Source organism: Limulus polyphemus, unplaced genomic scaffold (genome assembly GCF_000517525.1).
Source record: "Limulus polyphemus unplaced genomic scaffold, Limulus_polyphemus-2.1.2 Scaffold2053, whole genome shotgun sequence".
In the NCBI taxonomy this organism is placed as follows: Eukaryota; Metazoa; Arthropoda; class Merostomata; order Xiphosura; family Limulidae; genus Limulus; species Limulus polyphemus.
The window spans coordinates 102,974-103,725 of NW_013667663.1; positions in this window are offsets into that span (position 1 = coordinate 102,974).

Sequence of the window (752 nt, forward strand, 5' to 3'; positions counted from 1 at the left end):
ATCAAGATTGGGTTATGCAATATGTACAAATTTGCTGATACTTCTTATGGAAGGGGGAAGAGCAGTATATTATCATTATTCATTGTAACTAGACCCCAAGAAACAGTGCTTTTTATTTCCAAAATTAGGCAAATTCATTACATTACTATAAGAATGATGGGGTCATTTAAAACTAAATCAGACTAAACAGGAAATTATGCTTAGCATAGGCAAAAAGGACCTGGCTACGCAAATGGGTTTAGACCAATGGTTCTCAACGTGGGCCATGTGGCCCCCCCAGGGGGCCAGCCATGTTTCTAAGGGGCAACACGCGAATGACGGAAAATTAGGGGGCCACAGTAAATTCTGAGTGGGCTACCGAAACTTCACTGCCCGAATAAAATATTTAAGATTTAAAATTGAATCAAAGGTTCCCTTCTCCCCGTATCCCCCACAGCTCAGAAGTCAAGTTATCAGACGCGATTAAATACTTAAGTAACAATCAAAATATTTGTCTGGTATCTGTGAATGTTTTCGACTGATTCTCAAGAGCAGCGGAGTGATATTACAGCCCAAGCTAGATTCAAACGTTACAAACATTATTTCTGGATAAGTAGTGAAATAGCTAATAAGTTTCTACAGCTCTAGGAGAAGGCAGAGTTTTATTTTGTCGTTTTTACAACATCTTATCTGGTTGAATCTGGTTTTAGTCAGGAGACTTATTTGCTATCAAAAATACGTAACCGCTTTATGTTGTGAAGAGAGGTGATCTT